The 19,220-nt window shown below is 42.0% G+C and overlaps 1 protein-coding gene across 1 annotated transcript in view; it reads right to left on the bottom strand.

Moving 5' to 3' along the window:
* The window catches only part of GRAP2 (GRB2 related adaptor protein 2), an 81,283-nt gene extending 66,802 nt beyond the window's left edge, over positions 1–14,481 (bottom strand). The window contains exon 1 of the mRNA XM_074391281.1: positions 14,215–14,481. The gene's annotated coding sequence lies outside the window, so the exon portion shown is untranslated. The remainder of the gene's footprint in view (positions 1–14,214) is intronic.
* Positions 14,482–19,220: the final 4,739 nt, after the last annotated feature.

Raw genomic sequence — 19,220 nt, forward strand, 5'->3', positions numbered from 1 at the left:
CTATAGAAATCAGAAAAAACATTTCCACTAGCAGTCTTATTGTGTGAGAAGCACAAGCCGGAATGAAGTCAGCAATCTGGGAGAGACAAAGGAGAGGGCCCCAGCATAAGCAGAGACTGAGAGTCCTGAGAGGACGACGTGACTGTGGCTTTGGAAGTGCAGGGTGATGCAGAAGAAAGACAAGGAAGAGCGTGCCGCAGAAAGCAGAAGGCAGAGCAAGGTGCAGGGTGGTGGTCTGCACACGGAGCTGGGTGTTTATCTTGAGGAGTGCCCTGTGAAATACAACTCAAAAATAAAAAAGGGTGGCTTTTAGAACATGAGGATAGAATAAAATGATTTTTTTTTCTTTGTCACAGTATCACCTGAGCAGATTTTTTTGAGACGGACTCTCGCTCTGTCATCCAGGCTGGAGTGCAGTGGTGTGATCTCTGCTCATTGCAGCCTCTGCCTCCCAGGTTCAAGTGATTCTCCTGCCTCGGCCTCCCAAGTAACTGGGACTACAGGCACCCACCAATAATTGGCTAATTTTTGTATTTTTAGTAGAGACTGGGTTTTACCATGTTGGTCAGGCTGGTCTTGAACTCCTGACTTCAAGTGATCCACCGTCTTGGCCTCCCAGAGTGCTGGGATTACAGGTGTGAACCACTGTGCCTGGCCTAAAATGAATATTTTTTATAAGGTTGGGGGTTAAAAGACCGTTTCAAGATCTGGGAAGGAAGAAATGATCATTTCATTTGACGTATGTACGTTCTGTGGCATCCCACAATAACTCATCTACCGTAACTCTGATAAACTGTTTTTCAGATCGAGTACAAAAGTGGTGGACTTCGGTGAACTACTTTACAGAAGTGAAAACAACCAGGAAACCAATTTTTGACTGCAGTCTAGTTGGAATAAATCTTACTGATGTTGGCTACATCAACAAATCCATTTAGCCTGCTGTAAATCAGTTTACTTTTCTACTTAGAGACATGATGTGAAATGAGATTAATCCAGTTACAGCAAAGTGAGTGAATTCAGTTGAGTAAATCCCTTTCAATGGAAAAGAACTTTGTTTTGCAGCTCATTTGAGATGAAATCCACAGGACAGTATGATGCCTTCTCTGGAACTGAACGAATGCATTTATCCTAGTTTTATTTAGAGCAAAATTCATTAGAGCTGTTTCATATGAGAGTGTACTCTACTGTCCTTAGGTGAGGGTCACGGTGAACGTGTTTGCTGAACAACCAAACTGTTTTGGTGGAATTTCGCCTAAGGACTAGTGTTCCAGCTAGACTATAAATGCGGAAAAGATTGACAACTCCTTGGAGAGAGAGGAGAGAGACTAATAAAAACCAACAAAACTGTGTATATTCTTTTATATTCCTCCTTCTTTGTGTTCCATGGCAAAAGGGCAGTCTGCACACAGTTTCCATTTGACAAATACATACTTGGTGGTAACTATCTCAAGCAGGCAAGGCTTGGAGCAGGTCCAGAGGATAACGAAGGGATTAAAAGGTCGGGGAGAGACTCTCAGGGCAACACGCTAATGGAATTGAGATGCTTTAGCCTGGAAAAGGGGAGGCTGTGCCTGGCAGTTGCAGAGGGTGGTTTGTGTTCTTGATCATTATAGAATGTTAGAAGTCACACGGTGTGCAGTGTGGGATGAAAGAGACTCACTTTACATCCCAGGAAGAGGTGTTTAGAGTTAGAAATGGGGAAGAAGTTTTGACTTAGATGGATTATAAGGCATTGACCGGTCCTTAAGAAATCTTTCTCTGGAAACGTTGAAGTTGAAGAGTAGATAATCTTTCTGAAATGATCTAGGTGCCCTGCAGTAGGGGAATGACCCAGGGGACCTCTCGGGTTCTATTCCATTTCTTATCCCGTGATTTCTCAGTGGCCACTCTCAGGACCTGGCTTACTTCCGATCTACCTTTCTCTACAGCTGGGAGCCCCTGACCCCTTCCTGCAAGTCAGCTGTGCTGTAGACTCAGCACTAAGCCTTTTCTTGGTTGAGAGGGATTTAAGAAGCTCACTCCAGCTGAGCATTTGGCGCTGGGTCATGCCTGCTGCTGGCCTGGCTCTCAGGCGTCCCAGTTCTAGTGAGCAGGATTCTGCCTTGTTTCTGAGTCCTTGTCTTACTGGATTTACCTGAAATCTGCCCATGTGCTCCTATGCTAATACTTGAAATCCTTTCTTGTTTTCTATGTCTACCATGATTTTGAGATCATACCTACTGTCCACTCTAGAACGGAAGCCTTCTCTCTATTTCTCCTACACCTCCTCCCACCCCTTCTGGAACTCATACCTGGTGTCCAGTCCCTGAACCTTAGCCTCGTTCTCTCTCTTTTTTTTTTTTTTTGAGACAGTCTCGCTCTGTCACCCAGGCTGGACTGCAGTGACACAATCTCTGTTCACTGTAACCTCTACCTCTTGGGTACAGGCGATTCTCCCACCTATGCCTCCCAAATAGCTGGGATTACAGGCTCCCGCCACCATGCCCAGCTAATTATTGTATATTTAGTAGAAACGGGATTTTACCATGTTGGCCAGGCTGGTCTTGAATTCCTGACCTCAGATGATCCTCCTGCCTTGGACTCCCAAAGCGCTGGGATTACAGGTGTGAGACACCGTGCCCAGCCTTTTAGCCCTGTCCTCTTAAAGCTGACTGCCTTTGTGCACGGAGTACCAGTTAGCGTTGTCTTAGATGTCACCTCTCATCTGTGGCTGGATTTTCCATTCCCTGCCCTCCATGTCCCCACCACTGTCACTCCGGCCACTGCCAGTCTATTTGTTCTTCGCCTGGTCATATCACGGCATGCCACATGCCACATGACTCTATTTTCCTACAGCCTTCTATGGTTTCTGGGCACACATCTGAGCGTTTAAAAATCATATACTGGTGTTTTCCAGCCTTGTCATTGCTGATATTTGGGGCCAGTTAAGTCCTTGTTGTGGGGGCCATCCTGCGCATTGCAGGATTCTCAGCAGCATCACTGGCTTCTACCCACCAGTAGGACCTCTCCCCGCAAACCGTGACAAAAAAATGTTTCCTGACATTGCCAAATGTCCCTGGTGAGGGTGAGGAAGAACCCCTGGTCCACAAGGACCCAGAAAGGCAAGAGTACTTTTTTTTTTAGAGACAAAGCCTCACTCTGTCACCCAGGCTGGATGCAGTACAGTATCTCAGTCATATCTCACTGCAACCTCAAACTCTTGGGCTCAAGTGATCCTCCTGCCTCAGCCTCCTATAGCTAGGACTACGGGCGTGCATCACTACAGCTGGCTAATTTTTAATCTTTTGTAGATACAGGGTCTCGCTATGTTGCCCAGGCTGCCCTCAAACTCCTGGGCTCAAACAATCCTCCTGCCTTGGCCTCCCAAAGTGTTGGGATTACAGGCGTAAGCCATCATGCCTGGTCGACAAGAGTACTTTAAAGCCAGTTATATATACATACACAGAAATAGCTGAATGTGTACAGGACATTTGAATCTGGTAACATTTTAACTAAGGACTCTAACCTTTTAATAAACACCAAATGGAAGTTTGCAAGTTTTGTATTACCACACAAGGTCTACAGTGGGTAAAATGGGGGTGAAATCCCTTTACTCTAGATCTGTTCTTCTCAGATTTTATTGTGCATAAGAATCAGCAGGGGAGTCTTTTTATAGTTTAGATTCGGATTCAATAGGTTTGAGGCAGGGCCTGAGATCCTCACTTCTAACGGGCTCCCCAGTGGTGCCACTGCTGCTGGTCCTGGGATCACACCCTGCTACAAGTGCCCAGGCCCTAGGTTAAAAATCACGCGAGAGGCTGGGGAGGGGCTACTGGAAAATTTATAATTATAGAGTCACCAGAGCAAGATCACAATGTGCATTAGAATGGCAGACTAGAAAAATGCGGATGTTTCCTATACCTTTCTATAAGGAGCAAAAAGACTGCTCTCAGGGATGTGTTTTGAAATGCGACATTTCTATTAGCTTGAAATTATAAATATTATACAAGTTACCTGTGAGCTCTCTGCACTGGCCAGGGGTGAAAATCTATGAACTTCTAAGATATCTTTGTCTTTTAGAGGTTTCCAAAAGTCTGACAGAAACCTCAACTTCAAGATCTTTGTAGTCCCATAGTACAAACAGAAGAGGGTAGGGTTGAAGATGGGGCTGGGGGAGGGGACGGAGGCAAGAGAGTCATTTTAAATGAGTCTTGCAGATATACTTCATGGCACTTGCTCACATGACAAATAATTTTGTTTCAAATTATACTGACTATCACATGATATTACTACAACCAAAAATCAAATAACCCAGTTATATTTTTAAAACGACTACAAAAATGAAGTCATTAACTTTAACATGTAGTGATTAGGATAATCAAATCTTCTGAAAGCTGCCAAGAGCCTGAAATAAACTTTTTCTCCTCTCATCTAATGCTGCCTCTGAGTAACCTTTCCTTAGGGTTTTGCAGATATGGAACTCATGGTTGCATATTCTCACCGCAGGGAGGAAATGGCCATTCACACTTGTTCCCATCGTACTTAGGAAGATTGAGGCCCACTAGCTTGTCTAAAGACGCAGATTTGTCCAGGATTACAGACCATTTATGGATAGCGGGGAAAGAATGAAGTTCTGACACTCTAGAGACCAACAATCCATCATGAGATTAGCTGTACCACAGTTAAGTACTCACCTGCAGGGAGAGGAAACTAATACCCTAGCTCTGAAAGATTTGGACACGCTGTTATCCATATGATCAAGTGGAATAGAAATATATGTTTTATATTTAAACCTCTGTCTTAGGGATTTTTAAAAATCAACAATGTAAGTACAGAATAAGAAAGATTTGGCTTAGTAATAGCACATGGGAACTCATGGGTTTTAGCTGACCGCAATTTCATTATGAGTCAGCAGTGTGACATGGATGCCAAAACGGCTCATGCAATCGTGGGCCATATTAATAGAAGTATAGACTATAGATCAAGGGAGGCAACTGTCCTATGGTGTTCTGCATTCTCAGATTACTCCTGGAGAACACTGCTCCATTCTGAGCCCCACGACTTAGGAGACACCCTAGACTTGAGTCCAACCAGAGGTGAATGCTTCAAATAATGGCAGCACGCAACCCCGCCTCATAGGAGGAGTGGTTACAAGAACCAAGGATATTTATGCTTGAAAGAGAAGACTTTGAGGGACATGACTGGAAGTAGGGGAAGAGCAGGCTAGCTGGAAAAAGATCTTGAGATATTTTCCAGTGGCAGAAGTTTACTATCTGGATTCCCCACGGAAACTTCACATGGCCCTTCTAACTCTTTGCTGTTTGCAAAATAAACAGATCTTCAGCAAAGAAGACCCTGTTCCTTCTATGATTTCTTCGATGTGTAAAGCTTTGTGGATGCACTGACGCCTGCTTGCTAATCCATCTCTCTCAGCCCACAGATGCACCTCCTTAAAGAAGTCCTTTCTAAAAATCTCCATCTTAAGCCGTTTTTAAAAATCTCCTTAGCAGGAGTTTTGCATTGTGGTAGCATTTTTGTTTGTTTGTTTGTCCTAGTTTCCCCAATACACTGTTCATTCCTTAGGGGAAAGGACCCAATTATTATTATTATTTTTTTGCTTTTATTACCCCAAGTGTTGTCAGTACATCTGCATACCCGTGAGCTAGGGACGGAGGGAATTTCTGCAGACGGTAGCCAAAAGAGGAATTAAAGTAATCAGATAGGTAATTTTTATAGCATCTACAAGATCAAGCATTACAGCATGCTCTCTTGATGATAATAACACCTAATTGACCCTTCACTTTAAGAAATAATATGAGCTGACAAAGTAGGCTGTATCATAAATCTCCCTTACATCTTACATTTAAAAATGGAAGTTGTGAATCTATGCTGGAGAAAAACAAAGTCTGCTTTCTAAAAGCTCCATCTATTTTGTTCCAGGTATTGGGAATTTCTTTTCAGCTAGGGGATTCCTTGACTTCACACTTTCTTCTTCTTTGATTATTTGGATACTTACAGGGTACCATGTGTTAAGTCATAATAGCATTGGTTTATAAAATGAATTAGTAGTCTATTTTAAAATACTGATCTAGGAAATAAAAATTCCACAAAATGAGTTCATTTACGTAAGAAAGCACCATGTTCTGCATTGTACAAATGAGATATTGTTGAGGCAGCAACACATGAATCTTCGAAAGTCTGTTACATAGTGGGTTAAAGAATGGCATAATTTCACTCAAGGACAGAAGAGTGAATGAGGCGCAGTGAGTCATCTGTGAGACTCAGCACAGAACACAAAATACAGGAGACAAGTTCACACCCTGTCACTCTCATCACTGGTCAGTATAACCTCCCATGGTCCAGTGACCTGATATGGTACGGAGTAGATGATACTCTCTGTAAGAAGTTGATCTAACTCTACTTGCCAGCCTGAAGTTCACTTAGAAAATTTGAAGCACAGAAAGAATGAGACATAAGGCCCCAGTTTCCCATCAAAACCTGCTAATCACAAATATCGGCAGTTAGCTTGGATGACTCCAAAGGCCAAGGGAGAGTGGTGGTGTCCTTCTAGCCTCAGGGCTTCTGCACTGACAGCTGCAGGCCCTCTTGTGAGTCTCCAACTTCCAAAAACATTTCTGGGACATTAAAGTATAAAACTTTTCATAATAAAAGAATCAAGGAGAAAGCTTTGTGCCCTTTGAAAGGCGTAACCTCTTTAGAAAGATAAGGGTCTACTGGCCCAAAATAAGCCCATCAGCATTATTTACTTCCATACTACTCCCTGAACTACCCAAGAGGGGTAATAAAATCTCACAGGACGGCTGCTAGGTGCAGAGCACAGGGTTAGAGTATAATTGCTGTGGACAGACAGCTCTGCAGCAAGTGAGGCAACCAGCAGCATGACACCCAAAAAGCCCACAAAGGCACTATTGAGTTCTTTGTAGTTTCTAATAGGATTTGGACATTGCAAGGGAATCCGTTAAGAACTGGATGCCAGTTCTTATGCCCTACAGGGAAGGGTGAAGGATACTGCCATCGATGATAGAAAAAGTCATTTCCCTCTGTTCTCAGACCCAGTGGGATTAGGCAGTTTTCTGTAGAAAATCAAAGGGCTTCAAAGAACACACGGTCTAACCTCTCACTTGATTGCAGAGGAAACTGAGGCTCAGGGAAGCTAGGTGACTTGTTTAAGATCACGTGGGTAGCTTCTGGTAGAGCCAGAATTCAGCTCTCCAGAAGCCCATCAAGGGCTCTGGCATCTCCAGAATGCTGTGTCTGGACCAGTGTCGTGGAAGGAGCCCAGGTTACAACGTGACAGGCTTGGTGCTAAGTCCTGGCAGACATTAGCAAATTACCATGAGTGAGTCCCGGAAACTCTCTAAGACTTGCTTTCCCCACTCTGCAGAATGAGAGGTAAAATCTGTGGTCTGTGTACCTCAAAGATCATAGCCAGATCAAACAAGATCATGACAACTCTTTACATTTACTTATTTTTTTGAGACAGGATCTCGCTCTGTTGCCCACGCTGGAGTGCAGTGATGTGAACATGGCTCACTGCAGCCTCGACTTCCTGGGCTCAAGAGATGCTCCTGCCTTAGCCTCTGGAGTAGCTTGGACTACAGGTATGGGCCACGAGGCCTAATTTTTAAAAATAGTATCTTGCAGAGGTGGGGCCTCACCATGCTGCCTAGGCTGGTCTCAATCTCCTGGGCTCAAGAAGTCTTCCCACCTTGTCCTCCCAAAGTCACAGCCTGCATGACAGCTCTTTTTAAAGCTCCATCAGGATCAGTATATAATAACTCTAGAGAAAGAAAATTTTTCCTGTTGAGGATATATAGATGGACACTAGGTGATTTTTTTTTTTTTGAGACAGAGTCTTGCTCTGTTGCCAGGTGCCAGGCTGGAGGGCAGTGGCGCAATCTTGGCTCACTGTAACCTCTGCCTCCCGGATTCAAGCAATTTTCCTGCTTCAGCCTCCCAAGTAGCTGGGACTGCAGGTGTGTGTCATCACACCCAGCTAATTTTTGTATTTTAGTAGAGACAGGGTTTTACCATGTTGGCCAGGATGGTCTCGATCTCTTGACCTCGGGATCCGTCCGCCTCGACCTCCCAGTAATCCCAGCACTTTGGGAGGACCTCCCTCGACCGCCCGCCTCGACCTGTAAAGTGCTGGAATTACAGGTGTGAGCCACCGCACCCAGCCTGACACTAAGTGATTTATCATGGATGGACATCAGAATTTCCCAGGGAAATTCTGTGCAAAGCTGTGTAAGGATAAGTGCTAGGCATCATTGTTTTTTCTCCGCACTGGGGAGAGTTTTCATAGGTTTCATCAACATCTCAAATTATCTGTGACACTCCCCTTCCCCCACCCGTCCCACCACTGCCAGTAAGAACCTATGTGCTATGGATATCAGCATATTTATGGTGGACTTAAAGTACTGATATAAGGTATTAGAATTGGACAATTTTCCTAGTTGTCTCAGTGGTTGAGATTCTCCTGCTAGTCTTACCGATTTAATGATCTATGTTTTCAAACAAATCTATTTGGGGGAGGAGAGCCTTTTCAGCTATCTGACTTTACATTTTGTTCTATAAAGGCAAACTCTGTGACCTATAAAACGATGAACAGAAATTCGAATTACAAGTCAGCCAGGCCTTCCACCCCACTTTGTACTTCCCTTGTAATATTTCCTGGTTATTTAGAAAGAGTTTCTTTAAAATTATATTTAACAAGAGAACTATCTACTTATTATTTACTGAGTTCCTACTGAGTTCTCAGCAGTTTGTTTCTAATATTTTCCCATAAAGCACTAGACAAAAGACACAAATCATGAACCATTTGTAGGCTGACACATTAAGCCCGTGGTTCTAGAAGGCTGAGGGGTGTGGAGAAAAACATAGGAAAAAGTATTATTCATGACCAACTGATCAATTAGGCTGCTTTTCATTAAAAAACATAAAAAGGCAGAACCAATTTGGCAATGACTGTGTTAGAAATGAAAAAAAAAACCATTATTAATGCTGGATTATTTTTCTTATTTATTTTTAGTTCTCTTTAGAAAATTACACTTGAGAGCTTTCTGTAATGGCCATTGAAGAAATTTGACTGCTGGGTCAAATTCAACCCAGCAGTCAAACCCTTTTATGATACTAATGAAGGAGCAGGGACTAATACCTAGTTTATACAGCTTTTTCTCAATCCAGTTTCAGAAGCCACAGGCTGACTTATGGAATATCTGAGTATAGGAGATAACCAACAGGACAGTTACCCTCTCACAGGAGTCATCCATCAGCTCATAAGGAAATCCACTGTGGCCTCTTATAAATCTGCCAATGGCTTATACTCTCGTGTTTTTCTGGTAAAATTTTATGTAGTACAGGAATGTGAGAAATGAGAGGAATTTTTTTCCCTCCTAATTATATCAAAATATCATCTTCTACCCTAAGGCTCTGAGGTCTCAGAGCTCCCCTCTTGCATTGTTCCTTTCAGGCTCCCCCGTCCCATTACTTCCTAGTTCTCCTACTGCTTTCAGTGCCAAGTATTTTATGTTCAAGGTTTCTTGTACAGAGTCTTACGCTATGTAAATGTAATAAGAGTTCTTATCTGTGCTTAGTGGAATGCTGTTCTCATTCAGATGAATGAGACCTTAAATGTGTTTGGGTAGCAACCTCCCAGATTTTCAATCACTTCAAGCCTGGATGTGTGAGGGCTATTTACACTCAGTTCCACTGGTATCATTCCTCGATGCATGTGCCCATCATCAGAGAGAGTGCTCAGGAACCAGATGGCCTGGATTCAAATCCTGGCTCCATCGGGTACTAGTTAAGTGACCTCGTTCAACATACTGAACCTCTCTGTACCTTGGTTTCTTCATTGTGAAAAAAGGATAATATTAGCACATTCTTCATTGCACCATTAGGAGAAGTAGATGAGTTGGTGCCTGCAAAGTATTAGAACAATGCTTGGCAAATAACAATGATAACGGGCACTGTTTTAGGAACTTCACATGTATACATCATTTACTCTTCAGAAGAATCCCATGAGATAGGCACCATTATTAATCCCATTTTATAGCTTAAGAAACCGAAGCACAAAAAGAATAACTTGTCCCAGTTCACTCTGTTAGTAAGTAAAAGACTGGGCTCACACACTCCACAAACATTATCTACTATTATTAATACTACCTGAACTTACGCACTCCATAAATATTTCTAGCTGCTATTGCTGCTGATAATGACGAATCTGCATGGCGAATCCATCTTCAAAGTGGATTAAAAATATACATGAACACCACTTAAATAATCAATTTAGGCAAAGATTATTACCTAAAATCACTGGGTGACATTGTTGGGAAACAGGATATTGCTGCAGTGCCAAAGTGTCACCCCCCTGAAATGACTCGCTAATTGCAAAGGGTGAAAAAGTGCCTTTACAGCAAGAGCTCCCCAGAGCCCGATCGCTACCTTGAGCCCTAATCAAACGTGGTATCACACCGTGGAACAACCTGGCATTCTGTACCTCCTTGTAAGATGCAATATGGAGCAGCCGGTGGAGCCTTGCAAAAAGTGTTCAATCAAAATCAAATCACCCTGAAAGGCCTAACTTGGAGCTTATGGGAAATAAAGGGGGTAGAGGAACAAATTAACCACGAGGCAACAATAAATTCAGAATGTGGGACCTGGTACAAGAGAACTGGCTTCATCTTTAAAAACACCCAGTGTCCAAGAAAGAGACATGAGATCCAACTGCAAAATATGTTCTTATATTCTAAAAATTAGATTTCAAAAAAAATGGCATAGAAGACATTTGGGGGCAAGTGGGGAAGGTTACGTCTGCACTGGTTATTAGGTGATATTAAGGACTTGCCGTTTATCCTCTTAGGCCTAATGATGGTACTGTGGTTATACAGAGGAATGCCTTTATTCTTAGATATGTACTGAATGATTTAGGAGTGAAGTGTCATTTTATCTGCAACTTACAGGTAATTCAGAAAGAAAGAAATACAGATGGAACGAATATAGCAAAAAGTTAGCAATTGCTGAACCTAGTGAGCACTAATATTTCAACTTTTCTTTATGTTCAGATTATTTTCTCACTGTCTTTTCTTTTTTTTTTTTTTTTTTTTTTTTTTGAGACAGAGTCTTGCTCTGTCGCCAGGCTGGAGTGCAGAGGTGCCATTTTGGCTTACTGCAACCTCTGCCTCCTGTGTTCAAGTGATTCTCGTGCCTCAACTTCCCTAGTAGCTGGGATCACAGGCACCCGCCACCACTCCCAGCTAATTTTTATATTTTGGTAGAGACAGGGTTTCACTATGTTGGCCAGGCTGGTCTCCAACTCCTGACCTCAGATGATCTGCCTGCCTTGTCCTCCCAAAGTGCTGGGGATTACAGACGTGAACCACTGTGCCCGGCCATTCTTCACTTATCTTTTTAAGATAGTGAAGATAGTTCTTAACATTTTCTTTGGAGAGCATATAAGACTTGCATTGTTATGTACTTTTTGATAGTGTCTTTTAATTCTCTAAGATTTTTGTTTATAAATGCATATTTAAAAATAAAAGAATCTTTAAAAATTATTTACTGAATTCCTATTGACCCAAGTTTATTGAAACTTAATGTCAACATTTTTGAAGAGGACTCAGTGCCTAGCACCAGGCCTGGTACACAGTAATTAATTGATAAATGTTTGTAAAATGTTTATTTGTTAAACACAGCCATGCTTTCTTGGAAATTTTTAAGTGGAAAAGAAAGGGTAGGCCAGGCGTGGAGGTTCACACCTGTAATCCCAACACTTTGGGAGGCTGAGGTGGGTGGATTGCTTGAGTTCAGGAGTTCAAGACCAGCCTGGGCAACAGGGCAAAACACTGTCTCTACTAAAAATAAAGTATTAGCCAGGCCTGGTGGTGTGCAGCTGTAGTCCCAGCTACTCAAGAGGCTGAGGTGGGAGGATCACTGAGTCTAGGGTAGTTGAGGCTGCAGTAAGCCGTGACTACACCACTGCACTCCAGCCTGGGTCACAGAGTAAGACCTCGTCTTAAAAAGAAAAGGAAAAAAAAAAAAGACTCATGAGGCTGTGTTATTATCATTATTATTATTATTTATTTTTGGAAATCCACCCACCTTGGACTCCCAAAGAGCTAGGATTACAGGCATGACTGCCGCGCCCAGCCAGGGCTACGCTATTTCTTTACAGATCAGGATATTCTGGGCAAATAGTTCAGATAGACAAAATGGGGTCCTATCAATCCTACTGTTTGATTCGAACAACTTAGAAAGATTCTTGAACACGTCTCGGGTTTGTTTTATAGGGGCACAAAAATGAATAATCAGTCCCCAGGAGTACCCAGCAGCAACTGTTACTTATTTAAGAAATACCGATGGAATCACACTTACTGACACATTTCGAACAATTGCAGACTTTTCTTGATCCAGGAAGCAAGGGCAAGTTCTACTCAAGTTTAGGCATGAACCCTATCAGTCATCAACACCAGTGGGTGTCATTATCTGGGAATCAATAAATTATGTTGGAACTAGGATCATTTTCAGCTCTTCTAGAAAGCAATCGTTCTAAAAGAGACGGCTTCAGGAAATAAGTGAGAGACATTTTGTGTAAGAACTGGGAAGAAAACGATCAAGATTCAAAGAAATAACTAATCACGATATCGCCTTGCATTTTTATAGTGCCTTTTTCCTAAGGCACTTCATATCGATGTTAACTCATTTATTCTTAAAATATTCCTACGAGGTAGACATAGAGCAATTGAAAGGGATTTTCACTTGGGCTTAAGATGTGGGAGCTATTCAAAAGGATATTGTATTAGTAACAGAAATATTTCTTACTATTGAATAGATTGATCATCTCCTTCTCCTCTGCCTCAGTAAAGTCATTTTTAAAAAGATAAAATCTATTACAATTGGAGAGAATAAGATTTCAGTTTACCGTATGGGAAACACTCCAAGCTCAATCTTAAAAAAGCTGTTTTATTTAATAATACAGGGCTGCCGCTCTTTAAAAAAATAAAAAATAAAAAGTAAAATTTCTCAAAAAGGATACGAGTCAGATTTTTTTTTCCAAATTTGAAAATTAAATATACTTAGATGGTCCTCTACTTACACAGTGTTCCTTATTTAATAGTGGATGGTTTTGTAAAGAGGATCACTATGAAATTATTTTATAAATTTTTATATACAATACTGGATTGTTAAAGGAGAGTAACTTCTGCTAAATGTTCTGAAACCAAAAATAAGAAACCAAAAGGACCCACTAAAGAACTAAACAGTTTATGATAAACGCTGCTGCAGAACAAAAGATTCTTTGACCTGAAATTTCCCATCCTCAGACAACATAATGGGAGCACATAAATTCTTTCCCATTGGATTTTTAGATCTCAAACATTTCTCTCTCCTAGTTTATCTATATATATGTTCAACAGTGTGCAAATTACATTGCATATATTTGATTAATAAGGCCTAATTCCAGGTAGGTAAATACGGAAATTTTTTTTTTTTTTTTTTTTTTACAGTATCCCTGTCAGGGCAATACGATAAATTTTAATACGAACACACTTTGGTTGGTGTGTTCAATCCTCATGCTCAGGAAGAGGTGGGACAAAGAACACAAAGCAGCTGTCTTCAGACTGGACACCCAAACCGGAGACAGTCACAGGGATGGAGCCTGACTGCTAGCATGAAGATAGACAGAACCTTTCCAAAATACATTTCAACAGAAAGTTTTCTTTTTGTAAAGGAATGAAAACCGGCAATCTTCGTACAGGTAACAAAAATGCAAACAGAACTAGAAATTCAAGCAAAGAGAGAAATCCTGACCTCAGAGTTATGGTGTTCATTCATCACTGCTCAGCCCTCTACCACACGCTCCAACCCCTTTCAATTTGGATTAAATCCTGACCATGGTGAAGTGGAATTTTACCTCTGTGATCCCAAGGTCAAAAATCTTTCCCTGAGATGCTTCTGATGCCAGTTTGTGGAGATATTTGTGTTATAGACTGGGTAAGGAACAAGTGTTCTCCCAGTTCATTTGATAAAAGTCAAATCCCATCACCACAAATGTTGTCACAGCAAAAGGTTTAGAGGCCCTAGCTGATGGTACTTAAAAGCAATATTTAGAGAACCATGAAATTCATTTTAATTAACTCATACAGAGCATTCTTCATATTACAAAACTGTTCAAAGTTTCTAGAGTCTATGTACAGATATTGTAGAATGACATACCTTTTGGAAGAGAAGGGGCTGAATTTATGTCTTGGCTTTGACACCGAGTTATTAGAATCCTTTCTGGCAAGAAGGAAGACGAATTCAAGCATCAGAATTACTGCATTTCAGAGGACAGATCCACACTTTGTGCTGTCTTCCAAGTGCCACCCTGAAAGTGGAGGCAAGTGTATAGACCCATTAACTGTACTCTTCCTCTCCACCTCTTCCTCCCTCCTCCAAACTACCCCTAGGCAGCCCTGCAGTCTGTAGGCAAACCACACAGGAACTAGCACATACGGGGCTTCAGAGAGTTGGGCGTGAGCCTTAGATTATGTGGTTTTGTTTTCTTGCTGCCAGAGTCAAACTATAATGCAGGAGGTTCACTGAAACACTTTTGCTTCTTTATGCTTGGTTTCAGTTTTAACAACATCCCCCCTGAACACTTATGTTCATGTAAGAAAATTTTTAGCCCTAGATATGGTCCATCAGCAAACTGATCTTAAGGAAAACTCTTATATTCTCTCGGTACAGTCATGCATCCAGAGGAACATTAGGGTTTCTTGGGGGAACTTATTTAAGATCTCCCTTGACCACTCCCAATGTTAAGACTCCAGGGAAGATGTTTTGTTTGCGCACTCGGCCTGTAGTATTACTCCGGACAAAGGGAAAAAAAGAAGAAATATTCTGAGCTGTGATGAGTTCTCATCCCAGGTTTGCTACAGTCCAGCATGAGTTGGAACCAGTTCCTTTGATTTCTGGGACTTTCAATTTGTCTTATCTTGGACTGAAGCCTTTCTGGGATTTAAGACTTTCCACTGACTCTGAGGATTTTGTTACCTTCAACTTCCTTAGTTCTTACCTTTAAACGTACTACACCCTTCCCCCTATATCAACTGCAACCTGTGAAGGCCTCTTCCTTTCTCTTTGCTCTTGCTAGAAAATGGAATGCCAACTTTGCATCGTTTACAGAAAATTCGAGACATTGCTACTTCCTAAGTGGCGCCGTTCAGAGTTTGGGGCCTGGATCCGAGACGAGAGGAGAAATGTTGGCTCACGGGGATGCTCCTTGCATTAATCCCCGGAACACCAAGAGGAGCATGTCAAGAAGGAGAAACTCAATTTCGGTTTCTAAAATTTAAACTTTTTCTGCAATGTGAAATGGCATCCTTTTCCATCTCTTTCCTTCTTTATAACTAAACCTTGTTCAAAATGTATTTTCTTTCTTAAAACCTTTTCCTTAGTTATAATTGCTCAACATTTTTATTGAAACAGAAAAGAAGAATCAGCAGCGTGCCATGGTGATAGAAATGTTCAGTAAATATTTGTAGAATGAGTTAAAAGAAGTAATTTTCTACCTGTAACTCTTTTTTTTTTTTTTTTTTTTTCTGAGAAGATTTTCACTCTTGTTGCCCAGGCTGGAGTGCAATGGCATGATCTCAGCTCACTGCAACCTCCATCTCCCAGGTACAAGTGACTTTCTTGCCTCAGCCTCCCAAGTAGCTGGAATTACAGGCACCTGCCACCACGCCCAGCTATTGTTTTTTGTATTTTTAGTAGAGATGAGTTTTCACCATGTTGGCCAGGCTGGTCTTGAACTCCTGACCTCAGTTGATCCGCCTACCTCAGCCTCCCAGAGTGTTGGAATTACAGGTGTGAGCCACTGTGCCTGGCCCTGTAACTCCTTAATAACAGGCTTTCTTTTCATTAATATAAGTCTGTCAAATTTTCTTATAACCTGGTTATATCTGAAAAGGATCCCTGCTATTTCCACGTTATAAAGATATAATTTTAAAAATAACAACGTGTTGCTACTTTAAAAATAATAACATCTCAACCTTGGCCTCAGAATTCTTCAGCCTCCTAAGGACCTTTTTGGATCATTACACTGAACAGTTCTATTGCCAAGTTTTTAAATGCTGAAATCCTCTGCCTACAGTTCTAATTATTTCATAGCTCCCAAGTCAATGGTTTTGAAGTGGTTAAACGAGTCCCTAAAATTCTATGGTTGGGGCTGGGTGCGGTGGCTCACACCTGTAATCCCTGTACTTCAGAATCCACCTGAGGTGTGTAGATCACCTGAGGTCAGGAGTTCGAGACCAGCCTGGCCAACATGATGAAACCCTATCTCTACTAAAAATACAATAAATTAGCTGGGCGTGGTGGCACGTGCCTGTAATCCCAGCTACACGGGAGGCTGAGGCAGGAGAATCGCTTGAACCCAGGAGGCGAAGGTTGCAGTGAGCCGAAATAGCACCACTGCACTCCAGCCCGGGCAACAAGAGTGAAACTCCATCTCAAAAAAAAAAAAAAAAAAAAAAAAAATTCTATGGTTGGGGAGTGGGAGCGAAGGGAAAATGTTGAATGGTGTTACATGGAAAGTATCATGGTGTTTTCAGCTTGTACCCTAATGAGGAAGCTAATTTCCCACCGGCACCACTCCCCAGGGAGCAGAATATAATCCTTCCCCTTATAAGCATGGGACAGATTGCAGAACAGAAAAATCTCAAAGGCAAGTTATTTTGGTAGTAAGGACTGATTGACAGACATGTTATGCAGAGCACAGTGGGAGGGAAGCAAGGCCACTTGAGTGGTTTATTTCATAACAGCTCTGTAATTGAACGAGTGCAAAGGCAGATCCTAAGAATAAAGACCCTAACATGAGAATGCCAGCATTTCAGTCCTCACTATCATGAGATAGTCAGAAAAATAGCAGCAAGATGAGGAGGATTCAGTAACATGTGCAATCTGGACTTGGCCACGAGGGAGAAATTGTTTTTTAAAAATCATACTTCGTTTAACATGTTTTATCAATTCATTTTGAGGAGTCATTTGTTTATATCTGAAGTTCTGTTTCGTTTTTTTTTTTTTTTTTTGGAGACTGAGACTCCCTTGGTTGCTGAGGCTGGAGTGTAGTGGTGTGATCTCAGCTCACTGCAACCTCCACCTCTTGAGTTCAAATGATTCTCCTGCCTCAGCCTCCCAAGTAGCTGGGATTGCAGGCACCTGCCACCACACCCAGCTAATTTTTGTATTTTTAGTAGAGATGAGGTTTCACCATGTTGGCCAGGCTTGTCTCGAACTCCTAACCCCAAGTGATTTGCCCACCTCAGCTTTCCAAAGTGCTGGGATTACAGATGTGAGCCACTGTGCCCGGCCAATATCTGAACTTCTTGTTCATAATTATGCTTAATTTAACTTTGTGGTAAAATGTGTATTTCTTATTCAATAGTGTGAATTCAGACATTCTCTTTTCATTCATTCGATAAAGAAAGTTTAAACACCTGCTTTGTGTTAGGCCTTTTCGAGGTGTCAGAAAAGCATCAGTGAAGAAAACATAATCTCTGCTCCCCTGGTTCTCACATTCTGGTAAAGGGAGAAACAGGAGTTATATCAGATGGTAGTACTGCTAGGGAGAAAAATAAAACAATGCAAGAGTCACAGGGAGTGTGGCTGAAATGGGGACTATGACTTTACGTTGGGAGATCAAAGGACATTTGAGGAAAGTCCAGAACAAAGTCAAGAAGCCAGTACTTCCCAGATGGATATCTGGGGACACAGCTTTTGCAGGTACAGGGATGAGCAGGTGCAAAGACTTCAGCTGGGAGCATGTTTAACATAGTGAGTGAAGTGGGGAGGAGCTGGGATGGAGATCAGAGAGCAGAACATGTAGGGCCTTGCTGGCTATGGCGAGGCCTTTGGATTTTACTCTGCGTGAGATGGAAGCCAATGGAAGATTTTGAACTGGGGAGTAATATTATCTGACTTGGGTTTTAAGTTTTAAAAGGGTAGCTCCGGCTGTTGTGTTGAAATTAGATTGCAAGGGAGCAAGAACAGAAGAAGAGAGACCAATTAGGAGGCTACTGTAATAGTCCAGACCAGAGATGGCTGTGGCTTAGAGCAGGAAGGTCTAAGTGGTGGGAAGTGGTTGGATTTTGAGTATACAGGGTGATCGTAAAGTCTAGAAACATAGCTAATGTTATGGTAACTTGCATTAGAATGTAGCATCAATAAATCATTTATTATCTAGACTTGGTAGCCACCTTGTGTTTCAAAAGTAAGCTCGTGGATGTGATGAGAGCTGTGAGAGACAAAGAGAGGAGTGAAGGTGACTCCCAGGTTCGTGGCCTGAGAACCTGGAAGCAAGGATGTGTCATTTACTGAGACAGGAGAGACCGTGGGAGAGCAGGTTTGGAAGACAAGACCAGGAGTTTCGTTTTGCACTTACTGAATTTGAGATGCCCATGAGACATACCAGTGCAGAGGTCAAGGTAGTTAGACATACGAGTTTGGAGGTCAGGAGAGGCTGAAGAGAAAACCTTGAGAGTTGTCAGAATCGAAGAGTATTTTCCACTTTGCAACTGGGTAACACCACCCGCAGAGTGAATGCAGATAGACAGTACAAGAGGTTAGAGAATGCTCCTTCAAAGTTGAGGGGTCATAGGTTTGAGAAGGAATGAGTCAAGGAGATGGGAAGGAGAAATGGTGTCCTGGAAGCCAGGTAAAACAAACTGTGTTCACTTTTATAGAATCCCATGTTCAACAAATTAAAGGAAAAAACCAACCAAGCTACCATAGAACAATATTTGTATTTAGTGGATTTTACAGTATTGCAACTAAATTGTGCCCCCAAATGGAGGAAAGCAGATAAGAAGGACCCCTTACACAATGTCACTTGAACAGGGTTAATTTCACTAGGTTGGTAACACTTGACACTTTTGCCAAGCCTAACCAACTCCCTCACTGTTTATTGGGACTGCAGTCTTTAATCCTGCCCTATCTCCTACCCAACACCGCCTCTTCAATCACCTTCTACATGCTGACTGCTCTTAAGTCTATAAACCTAGCTCCAGACCCTCTTCTTTGTTTCAGTTACCTCTATTCAACTGTTCCCTGAACATCTTCACCTGCTGCCCTCAAGGCTCCTCAGATTCAAAAAGTCCGAATGTCCAAAGATGGACATTTTTCTGCCATTTTCCTGCCAAACAGCCTCCTCAGACCATGTTCATCCTGGTGAACAGCAACAG

This window comes from Saimiri boliviensis, chromosome 21 (assembly GCF_048565385.1).
Source record: "Saimiri boliviensis isolate mSaiBol1 chromosome 21, mSaiBol1.pri, whole genome shotgun sequence".
Classification (NCBI taxonomy): Eukaryota; Metazoa; Chordata; class Mammalia; order Primates; family Cebidae; genus Saimiri; species Saimiri boliviensis.